Source organism: Mirounga angustirostris, unplaced genomic scaffold (assembly GCF_029215605.1).
Source record: "Mirounga angustirostris isolate CCGP_5_RB_7025 unplaced genomic scaffold, mMirAng1.0.hap1 SCAF_5, whole genome shotgun sequence".
Taxonomy (NCBI): Eukaryota; Metazoa; Chordata; class Mammalia; order Carnivora; family Phocidae; genus Mirounga; species Mirounga angustirostris.
In genome coordinates, this window is record NW_026991713.1 from 80,732,712 (window position 1) to 80,741,157 (window position 8,446).

Sequence of the window (8,446 nt, forward strand, 5' to 3'; positions counted from 1 at the left end):
GTAGGAATATGATCGATAAAAGTATAGGGGTGTGATGGTGTGTGGCTTCTATAGCTAGGTCAGAGAAAATACTGAGTCGTCTATCTTGGTCTTTTTGATTGCTTGCAAAAGAGGAAGCCAGCTGTCATGTTGTAAGGTCACCCAAATAGTTTCAAGAAGAGGCCTACATGGAGAAGAACTAAGGCCACTTGCCAATAACCAGGGTCAACTTGTCACCATGTGAGTGAGCCACCTTTGGAAGCATATCCTGCAGCCCCAGAAAAGCCTTCAGATGAATGCAACCTCATGAGAGACCTAATTTAAAACCACCTACCAAGTCATACCCAAATCCCAGAGCCACAGAAACTATCAGAGATTTTGTTGTTTCAAGCCACTTGTTTGGGGGTAATTTGTTAGCCTAAGCAAATATGTTATCTATATAAAATCAGATAACTCATACAGCATTGTGGGGATATTGTTAAGAAGAGGGAGAAGCCTAATACAATGATATAGTTCTTTCCCAGAGATATGGTCCCTGACTATGTTGGCAGCCATTGATACCCAGTGTTCCTATCTCCTATCTCCTTTATACAATTACCTGGGTTATATACATTAGCATGAACCATCATAAAAGCTAATATCTCAATATAGAAAAAAATAGCAAATCAACTCATTTGAATTCCATTTCACAATCTGTTAGTTTAAATAAGATTCTATATTGACACTTAAACATACTAAATCTCAGTCGCTGTTACTCATAGAAAAATAAATATTAACTTGTTGTAGATATTTAAACACATTTTCCCACTGCTTAATATAATAAAGGTAAGACTTTCTTTCAGACAAATGAATAATTGAGGACTTCTGCTGCTATCATCTAAAGAGGACTCTAATCATTGGATTTTCTCATTGACTTCTCAAAGTCAAAAAAACATTAACATTTGTATATGTAAGGCAATAGGTCTTTAGTTACATTTGTGTTCTTGATACCTAGAGTTGCATTTTGTACAATTAATCTTACTGTTGGAAAGATTGTGAAAAGGAAACATTATCAATGAGGTAAAATTAGTGTTTTAAAATGCTGTTAAGAAAAAGTACATAGAAGCCAAGAATGAGTAATAATTATAAAAATGATAATACTTTATATTTGAAAAACACATTATTTTCAAGGAATTATGGTTTAAATTATAACTGAATTACATATTAAATAATATGTGTGAATAATCCAATGGGATAATGTTTCTTTCTTATGTTCTCCCTAATTCCTTGATTGTACAATGCAAAGTTTCTGGAACACTTGATTTTCACATTAGTATAGTTCGGTATCTTTAATACAATTTAAATATTTCTGCAGCAGACACTGTATGTAACTCTCGGCCAACATTTTATTTATGAAGCTGCTGAAAAGTCCTTCTTGAAACCAGTAATGAAAGATTAAGTCATGACCAGCAGAGTTTTACAGTTCAGTGTTTGATGTGGACAGGAACGAACGTTTACTTAGTTACAGTGATCCTGGCCCATTACATGCTGTATTTCAGTAGATAGATCCACACATCAAATCTGTGAAGGAGCTAGTGTTATCCCCATAAAGAAAAGCCAAAGAAGGTAGTTAACTTAGCACATTTTTGACATAGCAATAAAGAGGAGGAACTGGGATTTGAACATATATCTCTAAAAATAGCTTTCAAGGGGTGCCTGGGTGGCTCAGTTGGTTAAGCGACTGCCTTCGGCTCAGGTCATGATCCTGGAGTCCCGGGATCGAGTCCCGCATCGGGCTCCCTGCTCAGCGGGGAGTCTGCTCCTCCCTCTCCCGCTCCCCCCTCTTGTGCTCTCTCACTCTCTCTCTCTCAAATAAATAAATAAAATCTTTAAAAAAAATAAAAATAGCTTTCAAGGGGTGCCTGGGTGGCTCAGTCGGTTAAGCATCTGCCTTCGGCTCAGGTCATGATCTCAGTGTACTGGGATCGAGCCCCACATCGGGCTCTGTGCTCAGCAGGGAGCCTGCTTCTCCCTCTCCCTCTCCCTGCCTGTTTGCCTACTTGTGATCTTTCTCTCTCTCTCTCTCTGTCAAATAATAAATAAATAAATAAATAAATAAATAAATAAATAAATAAATAAATAAATAAATAAATAGCTTTCAAACTTTTTGCCAAACTATGGAATCTTAAGGCAAGAGCTTCTGTGCATGTGAAAAATATCCAACAGATAAACTGGATGCTCTGGTTGAGCAGCTGGTTTCACTGCTTCACTTCTCTTCCTGCCTCTGACCTCCCCCAAACCCGGCCCTGTAACACCCCCAATTTGAAAACTGCTGGGTTATGCCATTATGCCTTCTTATTTGACTTTTTCTAAAAGTAACAATCCTCACTGGACCAAACCACTCTCTACTAACAAAAGTATTTGATAGAGTAACACAGTTACACAAGGTAATTATTTGCCAAGCTTTAGGATATTATTATGCAAGATAGATATGCTGACGTTGATGAGGATAATGGTGAGGATAGCGTTTACTTTATATAAAAACTGTGCATTTGTTGAGTTTCAGAGTTAAATAGTAACATATGTGCAGGCCTGTTAAGGCACCTAGCCAGTTTCATTCCTCTCTCTCCTGAAAAGCATCAGAGTAATTCTTTGTGAGAGGTTCCCTAAGGTGCGTGAACCATGTGTTTTTGCCATGTACTCTGCCAATTCGACAGGGACTCACATGACCTAAAGACTAATGGCCTAGGTTGATGCCTGGCACGAAAGGAGTGCCCTTTCTTCTCTCTTACGGAGTTTGAGTGTAAAACATCCAGGGAGGGCCAGCCTGGGTAAATGCAGAAGTGGACAGAAGGAAGACAGGAAACAGACACCATGAGTAAGCAAAGCCATGAGGCAGAGAGAAAGTGAGTGGAGTGTCGTCAGTAGCAGTAGTTGGAAAAATAAGCAGGTAGACAGAAACAGAGACAGGAGAGCTGAATCATGTGCATGGCAAGAAGCCACGAGTTCCTGTGAGGTCACCAAAGGGTAGCTTCTACTCCAAGACCAGAGAGCTATTACTCAGTTGTTGCTGATGGACTGTAACAAACATCTGGTTTTCCACAAGCCTGCCAGTGAGACCTTTACTTATCTTTCCTATTTCTTATGTCATATCCTTTTTAATAAACCTACAGTAATTGAGCCAAGTGATTATGTCTCTGTTCTTTGCACCCCAAAAGAATCCAATTAACAGAATATCGAAAGCTTGCACAGCTCCTGGAACATAACAGGAGCTCCATATATGGTGGCTATTATTATTTTAAAAGCGATCATTCAAGCAAAAGCAAAAACTGCACACTAACACTCAAATCCAAGGGTCACAGTCGGTTTGGATTTGTAGTTTGGTAGCTTTTTTCCCCCTCCTGCTTTAAAGTTTTTTTTTTTTTTTTTTTTTTTTTTTAATTCTATGAGAGGGCCCAAATTGGATAAGTCAAGTGTGGAAATAAAACATATGTTCTAACAATTTGGGAGAGATGGATGAATCTCTTGGGATATGAGGTTTCACAAAATATTTCAAATTATTTTTCAAATATTATCGGCTTGGCAAAACCAAAATGATTTTCTAAAAGAATTTCTCTTTTCAACATTCAAATGGTCTCAAGGGAAATGTAATGTACATATTTCTAACTCATTTTACTTAACTCAGTATTGTTTTATAGGAATTGATTGATTTTTTAAAATTCAGTAAGTTTTTTAACTAAGAGGTATTTTGGACAGTGAAACTGCCTTCTCAAAAAAGAGTTGAATTAGATGTTTTCTTTTTTTTAAGATTTTATTTGAGAGAGAGAGAGAGCACAAGAGGAGGCAGGGTCAGAGGGAGAAGCAGACTCCCACTGAACAGGGAGCCCGATGTGGGACTCGATACTGCGACTCCAGGATCACGACCTGAGCGGAAGGCAGCCACTTGACCAACTGAGCCACCCAGGCGCCCAAATTAGATGTTTTCTTAAAAGGGTCTCAGAGCCTGGACTCAAACCTTACCAGATATTTTTTCTTCCTTTGTACACAGAAAAAAGTAATTTCTGAAAAATCTCCTTTCTTTCAGTTATGAACAAAAACACAGTAATTGAATTCCAGAAAATTAATAGACAATAGGAAAGAAACCAAACATATTCCTTTTTTAAAAAAAAAATTATTTATTTAAGAGAGAGAGAGTGAGTGGGGGCAGAGGGAGAATCCCAAGTAGACTCCCCGCTGCGCTTGGAGCCCATTGCAGGGTGATCCCAGCACCCTGAGATCATGACCTGAGCCAAAATCAAGAGTCTGCTGCTCAACCGCCTGAGCCACCCAGGCGCCCTGAAACCAAACATATTCTTAATCTAGGTGTTAAAAGGAAAGGAAAAAAGGGAAGAACAGAGAGAGAAGGAAGAAGAGAAGAAAAAGGCCTACTAAGATGATAAAGGATTATAGGTCTGTGAACTAAATGACGTGTAATCAGCAACCCACATTTTGCTACGGAATGCAGTCAGTCTCAGAACTATCTGGCGAGCTCAGCTGGTTTAAAATTATACTTTAACTCTGTTCCCTTGGTACCCTATTTTTCCCTCATTATAATAGTCATCAAACTTTATTGAAATCACTTCATAATTGACTGCCTTTCCTCCACACTGTGAACTGTGTGAGGATAGAGTCCATTTCTGTTTGTTCCCCATTATTCCCAGAACCCAGCATAACACAGGTGCTCAAACTATTTGTTCAATAAAACATCATAACACAGTATGTCTAAGGGTTGAAAGCACAAGTTCTGGAATCAAATTCAGTGGCATTTTTGACATCTGAAGAGTAGAACAGTATGGGTGGTTGCCCCACTGAGTTGTCATGAGGATTGCATGAGGAAATATGCGTATGGCTCCCAGTATGGTACTTGGCATATTGTTAGTGCTCAGAAAATGTTTGCATAAAAATAACCACTAGTATTTCCCATGGCAATGAATCTAAGTATTTTTCTTTGAAAAGAAGTTTTTATAAAAGCCAACTAAAGATAGATTTTTTTAAAACACATATTGTGATTTAGTCATGCACATTTTATCAGCACAGCCTGAAGCATTACTGATGACGCTCTCTTCAAACTTCTTTTTTCTCCAGTTGGCTGGTTGGCCATTCTCACCATTAGTGAGTCATTTGATCTTACTTATTTCTGGCTGAATTCAGCTGGATGAAGCATTGTAATTCTAGATTCTTCCAGCCTAATAAGTATGTCAATTGTCTAAGAGGATGGCCATGATTTAATGGTTACATAATCAAGAATTCCTAGAGTAAGAGTTTTCTTTTTCCAACACTGGCATGACTCTGACCCTGAACAGAGTGTACTTGGGTCACTCTGGAGATGTGGCCACTGCCCAAGTGTCCCTTGGACAGATGACACGGAGATTGAAAACCCATCAGCGACTGGCCTGTAAGTCCAGGAATGACATTAGCCTTTAGCTGAACCCAGTCACATGGCTGGAGGACAATAATAAGAGTGAGGATTTATTGAACACCCACCAAGTGTGAGATGTTTTAAAAATATCATTTCTAATTGTTACAACAGACCTATGAAAGCCACTCTATAGTCCCCATTTTACAGATAAGGAAACTGAGACTCAATTAGGTTAAATCAGTTGCTCAAAAGTTCACAGATTTAAGGGGCGCCTGGGTGGGTCATTTGGTTAAGCATCCAACTCTTGATTTCAGCTCAGGTCATGATCTCAGGGTCAAGGTTCAGCTCCCAGTTGGCTCTGCACTCAGCATGGAGACTGCTAAGGATTCTCTCTCTCCCTCTCTCTCTGCCCCTCCCCCCTCACACGTGCGCTCTCTTTTTCTCTCTCTCTCCCCCTCCCCCAAAAAAGCTGCTGGATTGTACCATCTTCACAATTTTTATGTAAATCTAAAACTGTTATAAAATATAAAGTTAATTTTATTTTTTTAAAGATTGATTTATTTGAGAGAGAGAGAGTGGTGGGGAGGGGCAGAGGGAGAGAGAGAGAGAAAAGCTCAAGCAGACTCCCCATTGAGCATGGAGCCCAACATGACTTGAGCTGAAATCAAGAGAAATCAAGAGCCCAACCCATAACGGACTAAGCCCCCCAGGCACCCCAAAATATAAAGTTTATTTTAAAAATAAAAAAGAAACATTTCCTTTGTAAAGGGAAACCCTCAGAAGAAAAATATCGATTAAAAATATAAATTTCGGGGCACCTGGGTAGCTCAGTCGTTAATCGTCTGCCTTCGGCTCAGGTCATGATCCCAGGGTCCTGGGATCGAGCCCCGCATCTGGCTCCTTGCTCAGCAGGAAGCCTGCTTCTCCCTCTCCCACTCCCCCTGCTTGTGTTCCCTCTCTCACTGTCTCTCTCTCTGTCATATAAATAATAAAAATAGAAATAAAAATCTTTAAAAAAATATATAAATTTCTAAAACATGGATTCTGGGAAAAAAAACCCAAAACACTGGACCTGAGATTAAACCCAGTCCTACCTTGAATTCAGTGCAAAGAGCCTATGTTTTGCTGCCCTCCTAGCACTTGCATATGGGATTTCTAAAATAAAAACCATTATGTGGATGGGGTCTTTTGTTTTACAACTAGGTGAGAATAGGAGTGTTGCCTGTCTTATTCATTATTCTATCTTTGCCATTCAATCCAATGCCTGGCATAAAATAGTGCACAACAAATGTGTATTAAATGAGCAAATAAGTGTCCCCTTCTCTCTGGTGGTCTCTGGGAAATGCAATGAGTAGATACCACTAATTAATCAAACATATGTCATCAGACATTGTTTTCATTAAGCTCTTCAATCAATAAGCTATACAGGGACTTACTGCATTAGGGGGAGGACTAGCTTTTTGATGGGAACACAGTCTAAGGGGTGCTGGGATGCACTCCCAGTCTCCCCGCCATACCTCTTGTACACACACGCTTTGACATGCTTTCCATTCACTAGCCATACTGTCTAACTTGCACCACTTTAAAAATTGCTCCATTAAGGGGTGCCTGGGTGGCTCAGATGGTTAGGTGTCTGCCTTCAGCTCAGGTCACGATCCCAGGGTCCTGGGATTGAGTCCCACGTCGGGCTCCCTGCTCAGCGGGAAGCCTGCTTCTCCCTCTCCCACTCCCCCTGCTTGTGTTCCCTCTCTCGCTGTGTAAATTTAAAAAAAAATTGCTCCATTAAGTAAATAAATGCTTTTTTAGGGAAGGTGATAAGGAGAAAGTGTCTTACGCATGGTTACCCTTAACTGGGGGAGCAACTCTAGTAAAAGGGATTGTGACCGCTCAAAAGAGCCTGCTGACATCTAGGCAAGGAAGGCCAGGGAGCATGATTCTAGAAGATGGGGTGACGATTGTACACCAGTGGATGACGGGAGGCCTGGACAACAGTGCCTGAGTTCTTCACTCAGCAGCTTTCTAGGCAAGACAGCTGAGCCTGCTTCTGCCAGATTGCAAAGCCAGGCCTCGGGCTGCTCCGTTATGGAATAGCCGCTGGCAAACCGTTAACAAGTTCTGCTCTTCTGTTTGGAATTCTGTGACATTAGGAGCCACATCCGACCTGCCCACTTGTGCCCACTGAGCATCCCAGTCAGTAGTGCCTGCACAAAGCGGCGCTCAGAAAAATATCTGTAGCTTGAGTAAGTAAGTCTTGTTTTCTTCTAGGGATTTCCCTTCCTGATCACTTTGGGAAAAAAAATATGGATACAGGTGAAGAAATCCCCAAACTGGCAAGCTATAAAGACTGCAAAGCCTTTATAAGAGCAATTCTTATCCCTAATTCCCTTTGCATTTCACTTCTATTTTTAGAAGCCATGTGTGGTTTTATTATTTTACAAATAACCAACGTATTACTAAAATTTAAAAAGTAATTTAAAACTTCTAATTTCGCCACCCACTCTTTCTCACCATTAATAGTTCACTGAATAGCCTTCTAAACACATACGTAGATATCTATTTCTTATTAGAGAAACAGGATCATACAATTTTAGAACGTACTATTTCCACTTAATATTGTATTGGGAATAAATGATAAGAAATACACTTCTATGTCACCTTTCTTAGCAGCTATGTGAATTTCCTAAGTGGCTATAGACTATATTCTATGCTAACAATATTTTTGCTAGTACAACTATGCTAAATATCTATCTTTACTTGTTTTTAAACATTGAACTAAGGCTTTACTGAAGGCTAAGGTTAACAGGAGAGAACAACAATACGGAAAGCAGTTCACAACTGGATACGAGAGCTGGTCACTCTCAGAGTCCACAGGCCCAAGACCCTTCGCAGGGTCCCCTAAGGGCCTGTAGGCCACGTCTTCCCTTAATCATAGCCTGCTGCCCCACTGTAGGGTTTCCTCACCCCACCTATCTTCTGGTTTATCTTTAGAATAGACCTCTACTTCTTATTTTTTTGGAGGGCCTCATCATCTACTGTCCACCTCCACCTCCATTCTCCTTTTATCTTTATTCCCAATCAGAAAATGTAGTC